This window comes from Pleurodeles waltl, chromosome 9 (assembly GCF_031143425.1).
Source record: "Pleurodeles waltl isolate 20211129_DDA chromosome 9, aPleWal1.hap1.20221129, whole genome shotgun sequence".
Taxonomy (NCBI): Eukaryota; Metazoa; Chordata; class Amphibia; order Caudata; family Salamandridae; genus Pleurodeles; species Pleurodeles waltl.
Window position 1 is genome coordinate 532,506,783 of NC_090448.1, and position 24,656 is coordinate 532,531,438.

Sequence of the window (24,656 nt, forward strand, 5' to 3'; positions counted from 1 at the left end):
CCATATTTCCAAGCACTACACTCCATTCCAAGTTGTGACTGTAAGAGTATATTGGTGGATAGGCTCAAATGGGCCCTATGTGTACTGTGAAACAGTTAGGTGCCATTGCCTGCCCCCCCTGAAATAGCGTCTGCCTGTCCTGTATGGAGGGACATGTGGAAATGAGGTAATTCCGCTGACATTGTGCGCCATTGCAGGAGGCGGTCCAGTACTGCAGTGCAAATCCTCATTGGATACCATTGGGCCCTATGGGTTACAGTGGCCAATGGTGATGTACACCGACGGTGACGGTACGCACTACCGCGGACGTGACCGACCTTTTCTATCTGTCCACTCACTTGCTACCTGACCGTCAACAGTAGAAGACCTACACTGCAAGTGCTGCTGTGACCTGTGTCTGGAACCGACCATGGCTCATGTCACTGGGGAAAGGGCCCCTGCCTTCACCGCTGCGGATTTGGAGAGACTGCTGGATGGGGTCCTAGCCCAGAACTGCATGCTGTATGGGCCTCCAGACCAACAGGTGAGTACACTGTGAGCACGATGCATGGGGCATGAATGAATGGAGTGCTGTGTGTGAAGGCCTTGTGTAGGAGGGGGTTGGTGGAAGGGCCCTGGGCAGCGTGCTGCATGTATGGTGGGCAATGTCTGTGCATAAGTGGATGTGAGGGCTATGGTGGGCCATGAGTGGAACAGGCAGGACAGTCTGACTGATACCTTTTCCTATGTTTATTTCTCTGTAGATCAGCGCCCATCAAAAAAAGGGTATATGGCGTGCCATCGCCAAGGATGTGCAGACTCTGGGGGTCTACGGTAGGCGGAGCACCCACTGTCGCAAACAGTTGGAGGTCCTGAGATGCTGGGCACGGAAGACAGCAGAGGCCCAGCTGGGGATGGCCTCCCAATGAGGAAGGGGTGCCCATCGAACCCTGATCCCCCTGATGGCCCGCATACTGGCAGGGGGTGAGCATAGTGGCCCAATATACTAGTTGTGCATGGTGGGGTGGCATCCGGGTGGGGGATGTGGGCCTGTGGGTGCTCCTAGGGCAGGCCGGACATTTCAGGGTAGGGCCCATGTTGGGCAGGGTCTGATGTAAACCTCCTCCAACCAAGCTAGTAGGCATCCTCTACTGGGCAGGTGTCTGTGGGTCTCAGGTATGCTGCAATTGGTGTTAGGTATACATGTCCATGGGCAGGTGACTAGCATTGTGGCTGTTAGTGGATTGCCTGCTGCGTAGGGCTGTTCCCTGTGTGTATGTGTGTGTAGTGTACACCAACGGTGGTGTTGTTGCCTATTGACCAAGGGTATCGTTTGTCTCTCCTCCCCCACCTTTTTTTTTGTCACCCTGTCCTTATGTGCATTAACATTATCTGGCGGAGGAGCAGAGGCACCGGCGATGGGGTGAGCTGCATCCCACAGGGCCCAGGAGGCCGAATCCACTGACGGTGAGGGCACTAGTGGGACGGAGGGCAAAGGGAGCACCACAGCGGATACTGGAGGGGACAGTTCTGACAGTGATACCTCCCCCGATGGAAGCTCCCTTGTGGTGGTGGACACCTCAGTGCCCATCCCAACTACAGGTACAGCAGCCAGCCCCGAACCAGCACCGCCCTCCCAGCAGCCCTTCAGCATGGATCCCGTGCCCGCTCACCCAGGAGAGTGGGCATCTCCTTCGCCCCAGGCATCTCAGGCCCTGCCCCAGTTAGCCCTGCTGCCCTGAGTGAAGAGGCTATTGACCTCCTGCGATCCATCTCTGTTGGGCAGTCAACCATTGTGAATGCCATCCACGGGCTGGCAGCCCATATGCAACAAACAAATGCATTCCTGGAGGTCATTTACTCTGGCATGGTGGCCTTTAGAGATCAATCCAGGCTCTGGCCTCCTCCCTGATGGCAGCCATTGTCCCTGTTTCTAGCCTCCCCCTCCAACTTCCTCTACCCAATCCCATTCCCCTCAACCTCAACCTATCCCAAGCACACAGGCAGACCAGCATGCACCCGGGACAACAGACAGGAGTGGTTCAGGCAAACACAAGCACCACACATCATTCCACAGACACTCACACAAACACCATCCAGATGCAGACATACCAACATCCACTGTCTCCATTGTGTCACCCTCCTCCTTGTCATCCACCTCCCCCGAGTAGCGCCTCCACTCACACCTGGGTGCACTACATCATGATCCACAACCTCCATCACGCCTATCACTACACACCCCTCCCTGTCAGTCACCACCCTGACATCCATGCACAAGACTCCTGTGTCGTCTCCCACTGTGTCATGTGCTCCCTCCTTCCAAAATACACAAGCGCAAGCACTCACACACCCCACAGCCATCCACCTCACAACAGCATCCAGCTCATGCACCTGCACCCAGACACAGCAGACAGACACCTCCTACAACCACTTCCTCTTCCTCCACTCACAAACCTTCACCCTCTTCATGCCCCAATGTCCCTAAGCAGCCTTTCCTCTCTTCCCTTGACCTGTTCCCTACCACTACCCCCGTCCCTCACATCAAGCCAGGGTGGTCAGAACCCAGGCGAGCACCTCAGCCACCCAGTCCACAGCCACAGTAGTGTCGACAGCTGCTGCAGGTGGGAAAGGATCCCGGGCACCAGGCAGTAACACTGAAAGGATGCCTGCACCAGGTGCATCAAGGAAGGGCAAGGAGGCACCACCAGCTGCAACAGGGAAGGGCAAGGAGGCACCACCAGCAGCGTCTAAGAAGGGCAAGGAGGCACCACCAGTTGCAGGAGGGAGGGGCAAGGGGCAATCCCTGGCTCCTGCCAGTAAGGGCAAGGGTCCTGCACCAGCAGGCTGGAAGGACAGGAGGCCTGGTGCTGGGACTCATTCAGAGCCCCCACCACCAACCATGGTGGTTCAGCCATCCGAGGCTGCAGGGGATGGGCTGTAGCCTCCCCCCATCACTGCCAGCACTGCCACCAGCACCGCCGCCAGCAACGCCACCAGCACCACCACCAGCACCACTGCTAGCAGCAGCAGCCCCAGTGGGCAGCAGTTCGAGGCTGCAGGGTATGGGCTGGAGCCTCCCCCTCACCACTGCCAGCACCGCCACCATCACCACCACCAGCACCAGTGCCAGTAGCAGAAGCAGACCCAGTGGGCAGCCATCCGAGGCTGCAGGGGATAGGCTGGAGCATCCCGCCACCACTGCCAGCACTGCCACCAGCACCGCCGCCAGCAACGTCACCAGCACCACCACCAGCACCACTGTCAGCAGCTGCAGCCCCAGTGGGCAGCGGTTCGAGGCTGCAGGGGATGGGCTGGAGCCTCCCCCCACCACTGCCAGCACTGACACCAGCACTGCCACCAGCACCACTGCCAGCAGCAGCAGCCCCAGTGGGCAGCCATCCGAGGCTGCAGGGGATGGGCTGGAGCCTCCCCCCACTACTGCCAGCATCGACACCAGCTCCGTCACTGCTACCACTGGGCAGCCATCACCGCCGGCGGACAGTGTGCAGTCCTCCTCCATGGGCTGTTGTGCGTCCTGGCCTCTGCAAATCCTGTGGATCTGACACCCAGGTGAGAGACTGTGACCTTGCACTCCCCAAGATCTGCATCACAGGGCACAATGCCCCCTCCAGAACCAGTGGAGAAGCCATCCACTCACCTCATCCTTCCCAGGATGAAGCACACTGGGCACAAGGCCCCCTCCAGAACCAGTGGAAGAAGCCATCCACTCACCCTATCCTTCCCAGGATGAAGCACACTGAGCACAAGACCCCCTCCAGAACCAGTCGAGAAGCCATCCACTCACCCCATCCTTCCCAGAATGAAGCACACTGGGCACAAGGCCCCCTCCAGAACCAATGAAAGAAGCCATCCACTCACCCCATCCTTCCCAGGATGAAGCACACTGGGCACAAGGCCCCCTCCAGAACCAGATAGACTGTGGCCTTGCACTCCCCAGGACCAAGCAATAGGCAAACCACCCACTAGAGAGACTGTGGCCTTGCACTCCCCAGGACCAAGCAGTTGGCAAACCACAGACTAGAGAGACTGTGGCCTTGCACTCCCCAGGACCAAGCAGTGGGCAAACCACCCACTTGAGAGACTGTGGCCTTGCAATCCCCAGGACAGCGCACAGGGCATGTAGCCCACTCCAGGACCTGTGGTGTTGTACCATCTTCCGGCTGAGGTGCCCCCCCTTCCCCGCCCCCCTGAGGTCCCTGTGTATTTCTGACCTGATGCCCCTGCAGTGTTCTCTCTGTGTTGTTGCAGGAGTGAGGTAGGGCCTTGGCCTATATGCTGTGGCCCTGTGGCCCACGGACATTGAGGACTGGGCAGTGTCCCTACTTTTGTTAATATGTATATACGTTTTAATTTGATGCACTTATTCATGTTATTTTCTCGTATTACACTCACTTTCTTCAAATCATTTTCTCCTTGCATTATTGCTGAGGGGTGCAGGGTGAATATGTAATGTTTGTGCATCTGGTTGTATGTATAGTGTTGGGGGTGGGAGTGTTGCACGTTGCTTGTGTGTCACTCTCTTTTTCCTCCCCCCTCCTTTGTGTGCTAGGCGGCAGTACTCACCGTGGTTGTCTTCGCTGGCGTTGATGTTCATAAGCAGAAAAAGCTAGCCGAGCATCGGAAATATGTGCAGCTCGGGCTCCATGGCATCGTGGCTGTTCCCTGAGTCTCCACAGGTGAGTCATTTGACTTCTGTGTTCTGTTTCCGCCATGCTTTTGATGTTGTTGGTACCGCCTCTAAAAAGGTGGTGGATAGGCCTGTCACAATCGTGTGGGTGGTACATTGTATTCCACCTGGCTGTTGGCAGTTACAGCCGTAGTGCTTGTTGATACCGCCGTGGCGGTCAGTGTGTTAAAGTGGCTGTCTGTCTGAGCAGTTTCCGCTGTGGTCATATTTCCATTTTGGTTACCGCCGGCCTGTTGGCGGTATTACTGCCGCTTTATCACCGACTGCTAGGATTGTAATGAGGGCCACAGTGTCCAAAAAGTGGAGGGAGGCAGGCAAAAAGTTAGGGGTGACCACCCTAAGGATCTCAGGTCTAACACATATTTGTAATTTATCTCATATTTCTTCTCAAATAAGCATTTTATCACTCATTGTTGAACTTTCCAATAATTTTTTTTTAACAAAAATAAACCTTTGCTTTCAATGTATTTGCTAACAAACTGTTTCATATCCTCCACTGTACTAAGTATGTTCTTACTCAGGTTCGTGAACTTCAGCTTACACCAAACAACTGAACCAAAAACAGGGCATCAGAATACCTTTCTGTGTTCTTATAGTCCACGATTCTCAGTAAATCCTCATACACAACATCTAAGGTGATCTTTTTTTTTTACAATTTTGCCAAATTAGTTTGAGGTTTGAAGGCCACGTAGGCAATCACACCACTTGTCCCGCTAACATCTGTCCATTATCTAATCACATAGGCCCTCATTACAACTTTGGCGGGTGGCAACCGCTGCCCGCCAAGTTGTGACTGCTGCGCGTCCACCAATGCGGCCACACTCCCGCGGTGACCATTTCGACATCCCTGCTGGGCCGGCGGGCGGAAACTGAGTTTCCGCCCGCCAGCCCAGCGGGAATGACAGCCGCAACATGGGAGCCGGCTCCAAATGGAGCCGGCGGTGTTGCGGCGGTGCGAAGGGTGCAGTTGCACCTGTCGTGCTTTTCACTGTCTGCCATGCAGACAGTGAAAAGCTTCATGGGGCTGTGCCAGGGGGCCCCTGCACTGCCCATGCCTAAGGCATGGGCAGTGCAGGGGTCTCCAGGGGCCCCGCGACTCCCCTTTCTGCCAGCCTTTTCATGGTGGTTCCTACCGCCATGAAAAGGCTGGCGGGAGGGGGACTTGTTATCCCCTCGGCAGCGCTGCCCTGGAAGATTAAATCCGCTGGGACTAACGTGGCTGGAAAACGCCGGGACCAACGTGGCGGGAAAACGCCGGGACCAACGTGGCGGGAAACCGCCGGGACCAACGTGGTGGGAAACTGCCAGTCCCGACTGGTGCGACGCGGTCGTAATTCCAAAGATTGCACCGCTAGCCTGTTGGCGGTGCAATGGACAAAGCAGCCCTGGCGGTCTTTCACTGCCATGGTTATAATGAGTGCCATAATACTCTTGTCTCTCACTGAGGAGCTAGTCTACAAGTGTGCATGCAAAGAGCCCTCTTCTTGTAATTTATCCAAATGTTCGTCTAATCCTCAAGTTTAACGTTAATTATGAGCATTATGTCTGTCTGATGTGCTCAAAATAATTTCACTGAACAATGTGGAGGCTGAGGCCATGAAAATGCACACTCTGTTGCTAGTGGATCTCCTTTACAAATGGACTCAGACAGATGTCTTGTTCTCTGCTTAACATCGTTACTTCTGAGACCAATCTTATGTATCTTATGTATGTTCATGTCCTTTGACATGTGACACTGTAGATGCAATGTCTTCATTTAGGTGCTCATTTGTAATCATGGTAAAAAAGAGTCAATTTTATAAATCAAAAAACACATCTATTATAATTAATTAATAGCTGAATCGCACCATTGCATTGTAAGTCAAACCTATTTTCACATGCATGGTTTATCAATTTATTTGTAATAAACTTTAAACAAACAAACAATTTACGAATTACACCTCTTTCATTTGATTGTTGAGATGATATGAAGAACATCATGTTTTTTTTTCTACGAAGTCTGGCTCAGTGACCTATGTGCTGAAGGCAGCCCATGGCACAACATTTTTTTTATTTCTTGACACAACAGACTCTCATCCAAGGTCTCTTGGCAACTTGCTGGTTCGTTCCCACACTGAACTGTGTTGTTACATTTTTCTTATAGATCTAATGCTGGATCTAGGATTCATGTTCCACACAAGAATGTAGTGGGTAGTGTCAGGAATCCCCAAGGTGCCTCCTGCGTTATCTGTCAGCATCCCCAGGGATTAGGGTTAAATCATATCTCTGTTCTTGGTTAAACCTTCATGTTTCTAAGTAAACATAATGTGCTGTGTTACACAATTGGTTTTATCAATGCTTGTTTTACCAATGCTTGTTTGCTAATGTGAGCAGGTGTAGACATGTGCTTCTAATTGGGTGTGGAATAGACATGTGCTTCTAATCGGGTGTGGTGACTCATCCACATTTGGAAACTCAACTGCTTTCCTGATTGGCTATAAATAGCACAGTGAAGCAAGCCTCCCTGCTTGGCTTTGTTTTGCTTCCTGATCTCAGCATCTGATTTGGCAGTCCAGCCCCTGCTGTCATCCTAGTATTCAGGAGTTTTAAGGCAATTCTTTTCTTCGTTCCTGTACCAGCTGACACCAGGCATTCCTCCAGCACTCCGGAAAAGACTACAGCTAAGGGACTAGTATTCTCCAGGGGGTTTGTTCTTTAGGCGCTGCACTTTCCTAGAACAGCTAGTGTATTTCAGACCTCGTATTTTGGCAGAGTGCTTATCTTGAAGAGACAAATGCATTTCTGAACATTCTACATTATTATTGTAGTTATTTGCCTAGATGTGCATCAGGAAATCTGCTTGAGCTCAAGTACTCAAAAAGTGACAGTGCAATTTTAAAAGCGCATTTACGTGTCTTTTCTTTCTCTAATAGCATAACTCTTGGATTTAAATTGTGTCGTTCATGCCTGTGTTTCAGGTTTGAGGAATTTGGTTTTGAAGGGTTTTTCACACACACAGTGAAACCAAACCAAACTGTGCCACCCTAACTGGTTAAACCCAGAGTTGACATTTGTTCCTTTTAGTTTAACCCTAGGCATGCAGGACAGTTATACATGATATAATTAATGCCCTTGTTTGTCTTTCTTGTGCATGATAAGTGCAACCACAGTTCTAATTGTAGGGTGCAACAGTGAATCTCTGTGAAGCCAGCCCTAGTGTTACAGTTCTTATTGTTATGGTACTCAGTTTGGATTTTTGGGAATGCAGTGTTAGTAATTGTGCCAACAGTTATTATTATCCAAGAAAAGTGCTGGAGCATCCCGGTGTTCTACCGCTCCCGTGCCCATATCAGAAAGAGAGATTCAGTTTCAAGGAAGTTGAGTGCACTAATTCTACTATCACTCTGTCAACAAGGACCTGCCCCCCGAAGATACAGGGTGCCTGGCTGGACCGGCAAGATGTGGCAGTGTTTTGTCTATTTCTCTTCCACTCCCCCTTTCCTTTTGGGACACCTGCTGGGGTTTCTGTGTCCACCAGGAAGTGCCGGGAGGTGTGCCAGGAGGTCAGGGGCATACCATCCCCCCTGCAGACATCCTGCTTTTCAAGTGAGTGGCCCCGTCTCAACAGGTAGGACCTCAAGAGGAGCTATTTAACCTGCTGGGCTTCACTTCCCCCTGATCCAACAGCTGCATTTGGCACATGGTCTGCCTGTTTTGCTGCATTCGCAGTGGTGGTGTGGAGCATAGGCATCAACTATAATTCCAGATCTCATACAGTAATCAGACTTCAGAACAGTGCTACAAAGTGTGATGTGAGTGCCAAAGCCCACTATACTTGAAATACAATGCTGTAAAATCCACTGCTTGACTCAATTTCTCAAAATGTATTCTGAGAGTAGTGTGTAACTCATCCAAATAATCCCCACTTCACAATAATTTATACCTGGCCGGATGCACCACCACACACATCTGATTAAGGGTCCCAGTGTTGAAGTGTTTCAATGTCTGGCAAGCTTGTAACTGCTTCTGCCATGCTATTAATGATTTCAATAAGCTGTGTGTCATTTAGGGATACTTTTATTCATCTATTTTTGCTTACATGACCAATGCCCCTTTTTTGTGTGTGTTCATGCCCCAACTGTTGTTTCTCTAATGGTCCCCTTAAGTGCCCCCTCTGCTCACCTGCACTCATCCATCTCCATAGGATTCCTTACTCCCTTGTCTCCACTCCATGTTGGAAACACAGTGGTCCACCCCTGTGCCATCATAACCCAAGACCGCACCTGCTGATCCATTTGTTGATGGTTCACAACATAATTAGATAAATACCTGTATACTTGATTCAGCTCCAATAGACAGGTGGTTGTGGAAGATCCTTATACACAAGCATCAATTTAGGGCCAGGAAAATATTAGTTTAAATGTATTCAATGCATTGTTGCCGACCAACATGATTGTAATCTGATCTACACATCTAAATACTATGGCCCTCATTATGACATTGGCAGAAAATCCCGCTTACCGCCACGCTGATGGCTGCCAACTTACCGCCGCGGTGGCAGGTATCCGTTCACCATATTATGACACACACCCCAATCCGACAGAATTCAGCCACATACACAAATCCGCCACACCAAAGGTCAGTGCAAAAGTGGTGGTCCCAAAACCCATGCCCTTACGCCAACAAAACAATGAATCACCACGGCAGACATTCAACGGCAGTAAACCATTGGCGGTACATAACGCCGCACTCAGAATGGACACCCACATAAACACTACATTGGCCAATACAAAAAACACACACTTGACACTCATACACACACCACACCAACACACCTTCACCATTATAAAACACACATCCACAGTACCCACAACACTTTACAAACAACAATTGCCACCAGGAGACTGAGAAGAAGAGCACAGAGACAACTAGACATACACATCACTTACACCCATACACCCCTCACACACTATACATCACACACCCCACCACATCACCCAACACAACCTCACCAACACACATCACACAACACCCATGGCACCACAAAGGCACCCTGTTTCACTGAGTAGGAGTTAAGGGTCATGGTGGAGGAAATAGTCAGGGAAGAGCCACAGCTCTGTGGAGCACAGGTACAGCAGATATCCATTGCAAGGAAGATGGAGCTATGGCGGGGAATCATGGGACAGGGTCAACGCCGTGGGACAGCACCCCAGAACAACATCAGGAAGAGGTGGAATGACCTACAGGGGAAGGTACGTTCCATTGCAGCAAGACAGCCGCTCGCCATACAGAGGACTGGCGATGGACGCCCACCTCCTCCCCCACAGCTCACAGCATGGGAGGAGCAGGTACTTGCACTACTGCATCCTGAAGGACTTGCTGGAGTAGCCGGAGGACTGGATACTGGTAAGTCAACATTTACTAATCATCACCCCCCCATACCTGCATGCCATCACACCCCCTCACCCTCACTCCCATCACTCCACACCATCAGACACATTGCACCTACAATTATGACTAACCACAATACCAAGCCCTGCACGCTATACCAATGCATGGACAGCCCTCCCAGCCCTGCTTGGACACCCATCACCAAAACATGCACAGCATAGGAAAACTAACAGTCCCACAACACATCACCATACAAAAGCTGGCAGGGTAACAACAACCATAGAGGGGAATCTAGGGAAGTACAAATGTCATACACTTGAAGCATAATACATCATTTACATCCCCACAGGTACCCCAGCCAATGTCAGTGGGCAGGAGGTGGGGAAGCTAGGGAAGAACAAATGTCATACACTTGAAGCATAACACATTCATTTACATCCCCACAGGTGCCCCAGCCAATGTCAGTGGAGAGGAGGTGCCACCACTATCCAGTCCCCCAACAGAAGAGGCCCCCAGTGATGACAGTAACTCTGGATTTCAGGATCTGGGGGACCTACCTGGCCCATCAGGGACCACCGGACAGTCGGTCACCCAAGCCCACTCACAGACCACCACAGAGCCTCACCCATCAGGAACCAACACCACAGCACCCACTCAGTATACCCACACCTCTGTCCCCAGGACACATCAATCAGCAGTGTGCCCACCTGTACAGGGACCTCAGCCCACACCCCGCCCACATGACAGTCAGGGACCTGGGGTAAATGGCAGTGGGCACACCGTTCATGGGACAGAGGCACAGGCCAACAGGGACACTGGGAGGACTGCTGTGCGCCAGGGGGAGGACAGGACCAGGGAACCCTCTCTCCAGGAGGCACTCACCAAGATCCTGGGAGCCTACCAACATTCCCAGGACACGATGGGCCAGATCCTTGACAACGTGCAGGAGAACAGGCGGCTGCAGGAGGGACAGTATCAGGGGATTAGGGAGGACTTGCAGGCAATAACTAACACCCTGATCTCCATTGCAGGGGTGCTGGCAGACATGGCCAACATCATGAGGGAGGCAACAGCACACCAGCACACCAGCGGGCCCCTACTACTAGCCAGTCAACTGAACAGCCCTCCACTTCTGCTGCCACTAGTGGGCAGGAGGCCAGCATCCCTCCCCCTGCAGAAGGTGAACCACCCCGCAAAAATTCCATGCAAACCAGACAGAAGCCAGAGACACTTGCCAAGACCACCGCCAGGAAATGAGACTCTCCTGATTGTCCCCCTTGTGTCCCACTCAGTCACCTTGTCCACCTTGAGGGCCAGGTTGTGCAACATGCAGCATGCCACTACTATCTGGCAGACCTTCTCGGTGAGTAGCACAGGGATCCACCTGTCAGGTGGAGACACCAGAACCTGGCCTTCAGGAGGCCAAATGTTCTCTCAGATATCCTTCTGGTTCCATTGCTCCCTTTCTTATGTCCCCCTTAGACATTGCACCTGTGCTACAAACAGACTGGAACAATACCCTGGACTTTCCTCCATCATCACCCCATTCTATTGCACTTTCCCCTCAATATCTTAGCACTACAATAAACACCCTTGGACAAACTTCGACTACTAGTATTTCATGTATTGCAAATTTGTATTCATTGAAAAACCTACATCCATTATAAATTAACTGTACATAGTGAGAGCATAGAACAAATGACCTGTTGCTGGCTGTTGTGATCACATCACAACAAAGTTGTCATATCAGCAACATCTGTAAAATGACAATCCATAGGTGACAGTAAGTAGAGGAAACAAGTCGGTAATGCCAGCATGCCAGTGCCACACAGAATACACCAATAGTCATAGAAATGTGAAGTTTCACTGTCTCACCTGTGCGACGGATCACTAATGTTCTGTTGTCCACATCCTCATCCTCTGCCTCCTCATCCTCACTGTTCTCAGGGTCCACGGCTGCCACAGGGGCATCTCCAGTCTCCTCCTCCTGCAGAAAAGGTACATGGCGTCTGAGGGCCAGGTTGTGCAACATGCAGCATGCCACTACTATCTGGCAGACCTTCTCGGGTGAGTAGCACAGGGATCCACCTGTCAGATGGAGACACCAGAACCTGGCCTTCAGGAGGCCGAAGGTTCTCTCAGTTATCCTTCTGGTTCACCCATGTGCCTCATTATAACGTTCTTCAGCCCTTGTCCTGGCATTCCTCACAGGGGTCGGCAGCCATGATAGGTTTGGGTAGCCAGAGTCACCTGCAAGTATTGAGGGACAAGATTTAGCCACACACTATCCTATTTGGGCAACAGCAGAGCCATACGTCAACATACACTGGGTGGGGACCAATTCTCTCCTATAAGCCACACCCTGTGCATCTGTAGTTGGGCCATCACATTTGGGATGCTGCTATTCCTCAGGACAAAGGCATCATGCACCAACCCTGGATATTTAGCATTGACGTGGGGGATGTACTGGTCCGCCAGACACACCATCTACACATTTATGGAGTGGAAACTCTTACGATTCCTGTACACCTGTTCATTCTGGCGGGGGGACAAACGCAATATGTGCACCGTCAATCACCCCAATAATATTGGGGATATGTCCCATTGCATAAAATTCGCCCTTCACAGTGGCCAAATCTTCCACCTGGGGAAAGCAATGTAGCTGCACATGTGTTTTATCAGGGCAGACAAGACTCTTGCCAGCATGATTGAGAACACTGGCTGTGACATTCCTGCTGCCAAGCCCACTGTCATTTGGTAAAAAACAGTTGCCAGGAAATGGAGCACTGATAGAACCTGCACAAGAGGGGGGATCCCACTGGGATGACGGATAGCTGATATTAGGTCAGGCTTCAACTGGGCACACAACTCTGTGATTGTGGCCTATCCAGTCTATAGGTGAGTATAATGTGCCTGTCCTCCAGTGTAGCTAAGTCCACCAGGGGTCTGTACATTGGGTATGTCTCCATCTCCTGTTCATCCACAGTGGTAGGTAGCTAAGGGACACAAGAGTGAGTAGGCGGTCACAATTTGAACAACTATACCACAGCAGCAGTCCACATCGTGCAATCATGTGTTGGGACAGTCTAATTTAAAAGTATGTGCCTATTTCTCCTGTGACACAGCAATAATCGATCCTCCTGTTCCCCCCCTGAAATGGCGACCGCCTGTCCTGTGTGTAGGGACAGGTGGAAGTGAGGTAATTCCGCCGACGTTGTGCGCTGTGGTGTTAGGCGGTCGTGAACCACCATGCAATTCCTCATTGGATAATATTGGGCTCTATGGAGTATAGTGGCGAATGGGGATCTTCGCCGCGGTGATGGTATACACCGCCGCGGACGTAACCGCCATTTTCTATCTCAATCATCACTTGTTTCCTGACCTTCCACAGGAGAAGACCTACACTGCATGTGCTGCTGTGACCTATGTCTGGAACCAACCATGGCCCGTGTAACGGGGGAAAGGGCCCCAGCCTTCACGTCTGAGGAGTTGGAGCGACTTGTGGATGGGGTCCTACCCCAGTACAGACTGCTGTATGGGCCTCCAGACCAACAGGTGAGTACTCTGTGGGCACGATGCATGTGGCATGAATACATGGAGATGTGTGTGAAGGCATTGTGTAAGGGTGAGTGGGGGGCAGGGGAATTGTCTGTTGGCAGTGTACATGTTGTGAGCTAGCCTATTTGTGTTGCAATGGTGATGGGATCGGGTATGGTGGGCCATGTGTGTGACAGGCTGGACTGTTTATTTAATGGAGTTCTACTGTATGTATTCCCTCTTGAGGTCAGCGCCCATCAAAAGAAGGGAATATGGCATGCCATCGCCAAGGACATGCGGACGTTGGGGGTCTATGGCAGGCGGAGCACCCACTGTCGGAAACGGTGGGAGGACCTGAGATGCTGGGCACAGAAGACCGCGGAGGCCCACCTGGGGATGGCCTCCCAACGAGGAAGGGGTGCCCGTGGGACCCTGACCCCCCTGATGGCCTGCATACTGCCGATGGTGTACCCCAAACTGGATGGGCTCTTGAGGGAATCCCTGCAGCCATAAGGGGGTGAGTACAGTGGGTATAATTACAACTTATGGCTGGTGGGGTGGTATACGTGTGGTGGTTGTGTCTTAGTGGGTGCCCCTAAGGCCAGGCCAGACATAGCAGCGTAGGTCCTCTGGTGGGTAATGGTTGCATGGCAAATACCAGTAACCTGGCTTGTTAGTATTCACTTCTAGGCAGGGCTGCGTGGATCCCAAGTGTGCTGCAGTTGGCGGTGTGTGCTCCTCCTCATGCCTTGGTGACTAGCCATTTCACTGGTAGTGCAATGCATATTGTGAAGGCCTGTTCCCTGTATGTGAGGGTGCTGTGTATGCCAACGGTGGTGTTGGTGCAGTCATTGATCCAGTGTATCCTTTGTCTCTCTCCCCCCCTTCTTGCTTTGTCATCCTGTCCTTGTGTGCATTAGCATCATCTGGCAGAGGAGCAGAGGCACCGGCGATAGAGAGAGCTGCATCCCACAGGACCCAGGAGGCAGAGGCCACTGACGCCAAGGGAACAAGTGGGATGGAGGGTGAGGGGAGCATCACGGCGGACACTGGAAGGGACAACACAGACTCTGATACCTCCTCCAATGGGAGCTCCATGGTGGGGGCGTACACCTCTGTGACCAACCCAACTGCAGGTACAGCCACCACCCCCGTACCAGCACTGCCCTCCCAGTAGCTCCTCAGCGAGTTGCCCTTGCCCGCTCACCCAGGAGGGTGGGCATCTCCTTCTCCCAAGGCCCCTCAGGCGCTGCCCCAGTGAGCCCTGTGCCCTGAGAAAGGAGACTATTAACCTCCTGTGATCCATCTCTGTAGGGCAGTCAACCATTGTGAATGCCATCCAGGGACTGGCATCCCAGATGCAGCAATGCAATGCATTCCTGGAGGGTATTCATCGTGGTTTGGCAGGCCAACAGAGATCGATTCAGGCTCTGACCTCCTCTGTGATGGCAGCCATTGTCCCTGTTTCTACAGTCCCCCTTCCAACTACCATTTCCCAGTCCTGTTCTCCTCAACCCCAACCCATCCCAAGCACACACACAGACGAGCATGCACACAAGGCAACACACAAGAGTGGCACAGGCAAACACAAGCACCACACTTCATCCCACAGGCACTAACACAAACAAAATACCGTTGCAGGCACGACAACAACCACAGCCTCCACTGTCTCCTCCTCCACCGCCCTCCCAGTTAAATCCACACTCACACCTTCATGCACTACATCTACATCCACTGTCAGCATCACCACACCAAGCAGAACACACACCTCACTGGCAGACACCTCCACAACATCCATGAACACATCCCCTGTGTCCTCTCCCACTGTGTCTGTCCCCCTTTCCTAAAGAACACAAACACAAGCACTCAGACACCCAACAGCCATCCACCTCACATCAGCATACAGCCCATGCACCTGCACCCAAATCCAGCAGGCATACACCTCCAACAACCACTCCCTCATCCTCCACTCCCATTACGCCTCCCGCACCAACGTCCCTAAAAAGCTTTTCCTTTCCAAAATTTACCTCTTCCCTACCCCTCCCCCCGTCCTGCACATATGGGCAGGGTACCAAGGACACAGCCCAGCACCTCAGCCAAACTGTCCACAGGGACCGTGGTAGCACCACCTACTCATGGTGGAAAGGATACCAGACCTACGACACTGCAGGGGAAGGACCCAGCATCACCAGGGATGAAAGGGAAAAGTCCTGCACCAGCTGTGAGGAAGGGGAAGGAGCCTACACTAGCTGTGAGGAAGGAGCCTACACCAGCTGTGAGGAAGGGGAAGGAGCCTACACCAGCTGTGAGGAAGGGGAAGGAGCCTACACCAGCTGTGAAGAAGGGGAAGGAGCCTGCACCAGCTGTGAGGAAGGGGAAGGAGCCTGCACCACCAGGCAGAGAGTGGAAGAGCCCATCCACCCCTGCCAGGAAGGGTAAGGGATCCCCGACCCATGAACAGGAGGAGACGAGGCACTCTATGCCGGAAGCTGTCAGGCTAACACTGCCACCACCAGCTGTCACGAGGCACCCACCACCGGCTGTGGATGTGCAGCCATCAGTGAGTGCAGGGGCTGCCAAGGAGCCTCCTCCAACCACCACCACCATACAGCCATCAGTGAGTGCAGGGGATGCCCAGGAGCCTCCTCCACCCACCACCATCATGCAGCCATCAGTGAGTGCAGGGGCTCCCCAGGAGCCTCCTCCAACCACCAACACCATGCAGCCATCAGTGAGTGCAGGTGTTGCCCAGGAGGCTCCTCCAACCACCATCACCATGCAGCCATCACTCCCAGTGGACGCCTTGTAGTCCACCCTCCAGGGGCTACTGTGTGGGCTGCCCCCTCCAGAACCAGTGGGAAAGACACCCACTTGAGAGACTGTGGCCTTGCACTCCCTAGGACAAAGCAATGGGCATGTTACCCCCTCCAGAACCAGTGGGAAAGACACCCACTCGAGAGACTGTGGCCTTGCACTCCCAAGGACAAAGAAATGGGAATGTTGTCCCCTCCAGAACCAGTGGGCTTGATCCCGCATCCAGCTGAGATGGCCCCCCTCCTCTGAGGTGCCTGCCTATTTGCAAACTGATGCCCCTGCAGTGTCCTATCCAGATGTGGTCAGGATTTAAGTTGGGCCTTGGACTGTGCCCTGTGGTCATGTGGGCCCTTTAAACTTTGGACTGGGCAGTGTCCCTTTATGTACATGTGTACATATCTGTTTTTTTTAAATCAAATTATTAATTTTGATTTTGATCTGATTACAATCTCTTTAGTCAATTCCTGTTGTTCTTGCATTATTCTGCCGTTTTTCGGGGACAAATTGTTTTTCTTGTGCAGCTGATTGTGTGTATGGTGTGTGTGTGTCGGTGTGTGTGGTGCGTGTGTGTGTCACTCTCGTTTTCCTCCCACCCTCCCTTGTGTGCTATGCGGCTGTACTCACCGTCGTCGTCTTCATCGCCGTTGGTGTTCCAGGTGGAACATAACGTAGAAGATCATCGGGAAAACATGCAGTTCGGGTTCCATGGTGGCGTGGTTCTTCCCTGTGTCTCCAATGGTGAGTCTTTTCACTTCTGAGCTCTGTTTCCGCAAGGCTTTTGTTGGCGTTGGTACCGCCCTGGAAAAGGTGGCGGTTTGCAGGGTCAAAATATGGTGGGAGGTACTTGTCTTCCACCTGGCTGTTGGCGGCTACCGCCGTGGTGGCTGTTCTTTCCACCCTGGCGGTTGGTGTGGTACATTGGCTGTGTTTGGGAGTTATCACCGCCTTGGTCATAATTTGGCTGTACTTACCGCCAGCCTGTTGGCGGTATTACCGCAACTTTATCATCCATCCACTGTCAGGGTCGTAATGAGAGCCTATGTTCCCTGCATTGTTTAAGGTGGTTATGGCATTTCCACAGGGCAGTCAAACACTTGACAGAATTCATTAGACAGAACACCTAAACATACATCCTTTGTATCATGTGTATGCCTTATTGTCAGGTGGCACATAATTCCCAAACATACGTGCACCTAGAAATGCTACGAACATCAACGTGCTTGTACAACAACTCACAATTGAGAACGATTCTCATACATTCAACACAGCTCAGACATACTATGTAAGGGCTTACTGTCAGGCTTTCAACAGCACTTGCCACGAGGATTCTAAACACAAACTGTCTCTTGTGATTCACTCTGACCTTTTTTTAACGATAGAGTCTTCTGGATTCCCCACACCCCACACCAACTCGCCACCTTCTGCCCCTCAAGGGCAGGGACCCATCTTGCCTCTGCCTCAAGTTAGGATAGGCATTGAAAAGCCAATAAGTCCAACAATGACCACCAGTCTTTTGGCTTTGTTAATGTTTATTTTCTCATGTTTTTTCCAAAACGTTATTGTAGGGGAAGCTGCCAAGCACTCATTAATCTAAAAAAATGTGTTCTCTAAAAGCAAAAATATTTTTCGCAGAAGGTACTCATTGCTATAGTGTCACAATCACTTCATGGAACTATTTTGTGTGTAAATGTGCTGTTTGTGGAAGGGCTGAATGCTGTCACTCACATTGAAGTTATCCCGTGGCTGAAGTGGGCTTCATGCTTAATGCTGCAGTGGGTGGAATAAAAATATGAATGACTTAATTAGACCAATTGATGAAATGGGCTGGCTAAAACTCCCCATCAGTAAGTCTATTATAATTTTAGTGAAATTAAAAGGTGTTGCTTAGCACAAGACCTAAAAAATCAGTGCCCTACACCTATCCCATTGCGGCCTGTTACTGCACTTGCCAGTCTCACCGCTGCTAGTTGACATAACAGGTGTAACGAAGGTGTCGGCTCTTGATCTGATATAGGAGCAGCTGAAAAGGGTCTTTGAATGCCCGCCTTAAATCCTCATTGCTTTTGCACTTTCCACATGTAAAAGTGCTGATTAGGTTTGTACTGGTTTTAGTCAATGCTCTGTCAAAGCGAATTGATTGTAATCCTATATATGTGCCTCAGTTATGTAATACTTGCATTATTTCCACCATTTTCATCATTCCCCCGGAACAGTCCAAGATACAACAGAATTTATGACTGAAAATGTCACATACACTAAACATAGTACAGATGAGCCTTAATCGGGTACCATATTGCTCCCATCATCACTTGCAACCAAGAATTATAAAACAAACATCCAACAGTAAACACTAGACGGACAAGCCTCATAAGTACAACACAGCACTGATCAGTCTGCTGTCACATTGTTCCGATGTGCACTGATCACCAAGCGATATAACATGCTGCAATAACTAACTGTTGTGGATGCCTTGGAATGTTGATCACTGTCTGGAATCCACATGTCATCCAAGTTCCAGATGAGGTCACTGGATCTCGGGGAGAGAGTCTGGACCGTTGGTGAGTGGACGTGTTTGTATTTGCTGTGGGTTGGTGGTATTCAATAAAGCTCATCTCACTAAACCATTTGTCTGAGCTTAACACTGGCGACGAGGCGTCACCACCAACCCTGAACCCACGAATTTCCTACCTGAAACATCTCCTGTTACTCCTGATCGAGTTCGGCTGATCTGTGATTCCTGGCTTGAAGATTTTGGGATCGGAGAACCGGAGTGGTGGAGTCCTGGCAGCGCCTGCAACAGATATTGACTAGAAGCAGCACCCTGCCGCACTGGAGCCTTGGCATACTGGCATTCTTGCTGGCTTGCGCTGGAGTAGTACAGCGCCATCTTGTATCCGGCGCTGGTGATATCCGTTTGGGGATCTGTTTTCTCCCCAAAAAAGGTTTTTTTTTTTTCCTCCTTGGCTCGCGAGCCTTTCAACGGCTCCTCTGACAGTTTCGCCCTGCGCGCGACGTGCGCGAGGAGCTGGTAGCCATAGCGATGCGTCTCCTCTCCCTGGCAATGGGAGACGCGTGCGCGTAAACCTCGTGAAGTCAACAGTTTCGTGTTGTGCGCGAGGAGCGCAGATAGCGGCACAAGCGACACACGGAGCCTTAGCGACGTGTCTCCTCTCCCTGGAAACGGGAAGCACGTAGGTTCCGCGTGGTGTGGTTTTCTTTGGAACACTAGACTGCTAACTGTATTTGGGTTACATCCTGTATGCAATCTTCACTTTCATGAAATACCGAAGATGTTTTGAACATTCTACTCATCTGATATTCATTTCCAGTTACCTTCAAATACTGAACTTGCTCTTCTTTCAAGCCGAAGTGAACACGTTCAAGTACACTAGGATACTTACTTTTATTTTTGCTAGTGTTTTGTTTCACATTTTGCTGTTACCCACATTTATTCACCTGTTTTTGGAATTTTTTGTTTGTTAATTGTGCCGTATAGTGAGCTCAGGATGGCTACCCCCATGTTGTCTCAACCGCCCCCCTTTTTATCTGACAAAGGGGACCCCATTCTTCCTTGGAAACGTTGGAAGAATCTTTTTGACTCTTACCTTCTAGCTATTGGGGGGGAAAAAATCTCCCCATCCAGAAAACAGGCTATTTTATTGCACAATTTAGGAATCGAAGGTAGAAACATTTATGATAGCCTTGAAACCCTACCGGTAGGGGGAGCTGAAGGGGAGCCCAGAGATGTTTATGAAATGTCAGTAGCGATGTTGGGTTCACATTTTGAATCCAAGCTCAATGTTGTTTTGGAAAGGCACAAATTTTTTGCAAAATCCCAAGGGAAATCAGAGAGTGTGGGAAACTTTGTTGCTGCATTACGCACATTAGCACTTGTGACTTTGGCGATATCACTGACTCCCTCATTCGCGACCAATTAGTGCGCTGTACAAACAATAAGAGGGTTCAGGAAAAGTTGTTGACGAAGAACCCTGATTTGAAAGAAGCCATTGCAATTGTTGAGGGAATGGAAAGTACTAGCTATTGGATCAAGGAGATGAATGACCATGAGGAGGACAAGTTGTCCATGATACAAGCGTACTTGACACGAGAGGAAGTTTCAAGGGTCAGCAGCGACAGCAAAACACCGATACCCACTTTGGAGAAAAGGAAAGAAACCAAATTTCAGCGTTGTTACCGCTGTGGCAAGTCTGGACACACAGCGAATAGTTCAAATTGTTTTGCAAGGAATTCTTTATGTAGGAAGTGCGGGAAAAAAGGCCACTATGCTAGAGTCTGCAATAGTGACAAGTGTAACGTAGATTCTATCGCTGATAACATTAACAAAATGATTTTGTGTATTGAGCCTGAGGTTAACCATGTTGAGAACAATGGTGGTGTAGTGGATGTTTGTTAGGGTTTGTACACAGCAAAGAGCATGTCCCCTCTCACTGCACTAGTGGGTTCTGTAATAGCTCCCTTTTAAATTTACTATTGAAAGCCTTTCTTGTTATCTCACCTTCCCCCCCCCCCAGGCTTCTGTGTATGTTGTTTAATGTGCTGTTTTGTTTACACATTGGGCCTTGCTTTTACCAAGGCTTCTTTAAAACACTCCTCCCTAGGCCATGTGTTAATCCAACTCATTTGCATAATAACTGAAACTCTGCACACCTTTCAAGAACATGTGCAGCATGTGAGGACCACACCCAGCTCTTCAAACCACACCCAGCTCTGCACACCTTCCAAGAACATGTGCAGCATGTGAGGACCACACCCAGCCCTGTCTATAAAAGGCATCCCCCGAGCCTCACCCAGTGCTTGTGCTCGTCTACCTCCCGCTTACCTGAGAACAGAACAGATCCCTCGGCGCTGGCACTCCTGCTCTTTACAGACTTTCATTGACTTCAATGGGCGCAGCTTCTGGCTCTTCCTTCTTCCGGTTTCCGGTTCCTCCTTGCTTCAGCCTCTCTCCTATGAGTAACCTGCAAAAGAGAAAGAAGACAAGGTTAGACTGATCAGTATCTCTTGCCAGCAACAAGTAAGTGCAAAACCTTTTATTACCTGAAAGAACTTTGACAACAATTTCTGGATTCGTGTATAGACAATTTGAAACGAAATACCTTCCACGAACATTGTGATTCAAACTCTTTGTTACAAGAATATTTTGCAGAACTTTGTGAAGCAAACATTGTTTTTTCTCATGGAACTTTTAAGAATCGAACAATGGAAACCATTAACAGCAAGGCAAACAGTAAATCAAGGACTTGCACAAATTACATGCTGTATTTTGATGTAAAAGTACAGTATTTGTTTTATAAAAGATTCTGGAAATATGGGAAAAGTGAGTCTGCTATTGGGAATTTAGGCTTTAGTTATATTATGATGAATGTTTGATATTGGTAATTCTGATAACGGTATTTGTTTAAAGTTTTAGAAGCTTTACAGTAATAGAAAACACATCCCAGAGCAGTAACACATTCCAAACCTGGAAACTAGAGACCAGGATCCAAGAGGTACTTTTAGAAGAGAATTTCTAATAAATAAAGGGATAGTCAGGAACCCATTTAGGAATAGGTTGCACTTATCTGTTCTTTGTTTATGTTTCATTAGGCACCAGTTTCTACAGAAGTCAGAAAGGGCCGCAGATTTGTGCAGCACTTCAACAGTGGAAACGCAAGAACGGTGTTGTCTCTCTTTTTTATTTTATCCACTTCCCCCCTTCCCTTCAGCTTCTGTTCTTAGTGCACTGTTTTAAAAACTAGTGTGCTGGAACAAGCAGTTTCAGGGTGGGGTCGGATTGTCTTCAACCTCCATCAGAACTGAACAAGAACTCAGGTGAGCTGGGCTTTGACAGAGTTGGGCCAGTCGTCATGCCTGAGTGTGCTATTAGACTTGATGGCAGAATAATTACAGTTTTAGCAGACTCAGGATCTCTGTACACCATGGTGGGGGACAGGAATTGGCGAGCAATTTTTGGGGAAGACCTCTATTCTTTAATTAAGCCTGTTATCAATCCGGTGGGTTATGGTGGTGTTAAGATAGAAGTAATTGGGTACAAGGTTATGAAGATTCAATTTCAGGACAAAACCACTGTGGGGAAAGTTTATGTAGCGAGGCGTGGAAATAATCTGCTAGGTTGGCGTCATCAGCGTGACATGGGAATTAAGTTAGACCCCAACTCTGAGTACCAGGTTATGGTGGTGAATGTTGAGAATAACGACTTTGAGGTTCTTAGGGAGTTCCCCCAAGTTTTTAGTGACAAATTAGGATGTTTAACTAATTTTGAACACAAAATTATCCTGAAGAAAGGTGCTATTCCTTCTGTGCACAAGGTGAGAAGAGTTCCTAAGTTGATGATAGAACCACTCAGAGCAGAGTTGAATAAGCTTATCTGCGCTGGATTAATTGAAGAGATAGAATCGTCTGAGTGGTTGGCTCCCATTGTCGTAGCACCGAAAGACAATGGGAGACAGATTCGCATGTGTGTGGATCTTAGAGATCTCAACAGGCATATATGAGTTGATCGTCAACCTTTACCCAACATTTCTGAAGAGTTGTCTGGTTTGGGTGGCTCGAAGGTGTTTAGTGTACTAGATCTATCCTCAGCCTATCACCAAATCGTGTTGCATCCCGATTCCAGACATCTCACGTCGTTTGTGACGCCTGTGGGAGCCTACCGATTTTTAAGAATGCCCTTTGGGTTGGCTTCCGCGGCTGCCTGTTTCCAACGGATCATGAAGAAGATCTTAGGTGAAGTCTCTGGAGTGTTATTTTTCCAAGACGATATCTTAGTCCATGGCAGTACTGTAGAGGAACATGACAGGGTTCTTAGGGAAGTATTGAGTAAGCTAGCCTGTTCAGGTCTTACTGTGAAGAAGGAGAAGTGCAAGTTTAGGGTCTCTTCGGTAACATACCTGGGCCATACTATTTCCAATGAAGGAATCAAGCCCAAGTTGGAATTGGTTGATTCCATTATACGAGCACCTCAACCCAGAGACAGAGATGGAGTAAGATCCTTTCTAGGTCTAGCAGAGTATTACTCCAAATTTATTGCCAATTTTTCAAGTGTAACCCAACCCCTGAGATCTCTCTTGAAGAAAGGGTGTTAATTTATTTGGACAGATGAGTGTGCAGCGGCTTTCACTTTTGTGAAGGATTGTATTGGGAAGATGCCCACCTTAGGTCATTTTGATACACATGCCAAGACCTTCTTGTACACAGATGCCAGTATCAAGGGGTTGGGAGCGGTCTTGATCCAAAGAGTTAATCAAGATGAAAAGGTAATTGCCTTTGCGTCTCGATCTCTCAAAGGGGCTGAACAACAGTATTCTGTTATTGAAAGAGAGGCACTCGCTTGCATGTGGGCAGTTAAGCATTTCAGATTTTACTTGTGGGGCTTACCTTTTATTGTGAGAACGGATCATAGGCCTCTTGTTCAAATATTTTCTTCAAAGAAAGGGGAAGAATTGACACCAAGGATAAAAAGGTGGGTTGAGGGATTAATGGAATATAATTTCTCTGTTGAATATGTGCCTGGGCCAAAGAATATGGTGGCAGATTTCTTGTCTCGAGCGTCAATTGATGGTGATGACGAGTCTGAAGTGGAGGGAGAAGTTAACTGGGTGAGAGATATGGCTGTTAGTGAAGATGAATGGAAGGCTGCAACCACTCAGGATTCTGACAGACATGATCTTTCAGAGTTCGTTGTGAGAGGTTGGCCTGAGTACAAAAACGTTTCTGATTCTTTAAAGGGGTACTGGAATGTGAGAGATGAACTGTCTTTGAGTGGAGGTGAATTATTCCGTGGTACTAAGTCCATATCTCCTATTAGTTTGAGAAGTAAAATTGTCAATTTGGCTCATGAAGGTCACTTAGGCAGGAATTTGACTAAATCAAGGTTAAGAACAGTATATTGGTGGCCAGGTTTAGACCAGGATGTTGAAGCGGTGGTGAAGGATTGTTTGACCTGTGCACGGAATGACAAAAGCAAAGTTGTGGTGAAAGCTCCACTTTCCCCTGTTGCGGTTCCAGAAAAACCATGGGTGAAGTTAGGACTTGACTTTATGGTTCCATTCCTTCTTCTACCTGTTAATGAGCGTTATGTCATGCTCTTAGTTGATTATACCTCGAAGTGGGTGGTGACTAAGTGTGTGAATTTTGTAGACACCAGAACTGTGATTGAGTTCTTAAAGGAAGAATTTTCCCGAGAAGGTATACCTAGTCACTTAATCACAGATAACGGCGTGCAGCT